Genomic DNA, 889 nt, shown 5'->3' on the forward strand with positions numbered 1-889 from the left:
ATACACATTGACATTATAAACAACCATGGCTCACCGTGTTTGGGCAGTGTTGGGTAGCAAAGCTTCAGAGATCCCCAAAACATTCGCAAAAACTGGTTCTAGGACTAAAGACTGTATTTTTGAAGACAGAATGTGATGTATGTGTGTATAATTGTTCAAGTAACGCACAATGCATTCTGCCTTCCTATATACCTTCCTCTATGATAATACGAGTTGATGGTCGCTTAAGATAGATCGTAATGAAAATAATTACTTCCTAATGTGATGATCATTATCAGAAATTTCTTTCATGAAGGACAAAAAAAACGAGTATAATTTTTGTTTGGTCTCCATCAAATAAAAAAGAAGTCGTTAGATTCGATTTTGACTATAGATTATTTGTTCTCGTCAATTTTATTCATTTTCGTCAAAATATGTCGATATTTCTGAGTGGAAGAAAGTGTAAGAAATATTCCTGGATTTGTATTGGTAATATTCTTAGGCTAAACAGAACGTGATAAGTTTAATTCTGGTCGCCTTACGTTAGACATGTTAGGATTATAGGTTGATTTTTTAATGAATTTGATAAAATCCCAAATGTAATAACATTTTCTTGGATTATAAAGTAACATACCGTAGTTAAGCTACAGGACCTAGTATTTCTAAATCGCTAAAATACTTCAAAACGAAAAGGACTTCTTCTTTATTATTATGAAATTAGGTAACTGATATAAATCACTGGTAGAAATCTGGATAGAAAAAGAGGCGATGCTAGTTCACATCCATATCTCTGTGATTTTAACGAGTGAAATAAATATCGTCGTGACATTAAGAATAAGCTCACCCATTAAGCGGCAACATAATTTACGAGTTTCTTCACGGCGAGAATTTATGCCCCATTTTTCCCGCG

Source organism: Lytechinus variegatus, chromosome 5 (assembly GCF_018143015.1).
Source record: "Lytechinus variegatus isolate NC3 chromosome 5, Lvar_3.0, whole genome shotgun sequence".
NCBI classification, from domain to species: Eukaryota; Metazoa; Echinodermata; class Echinoidea; order Temnopleuroida; family Toxopneustidae; genus Lytechinus; species Lytechinus variegatus.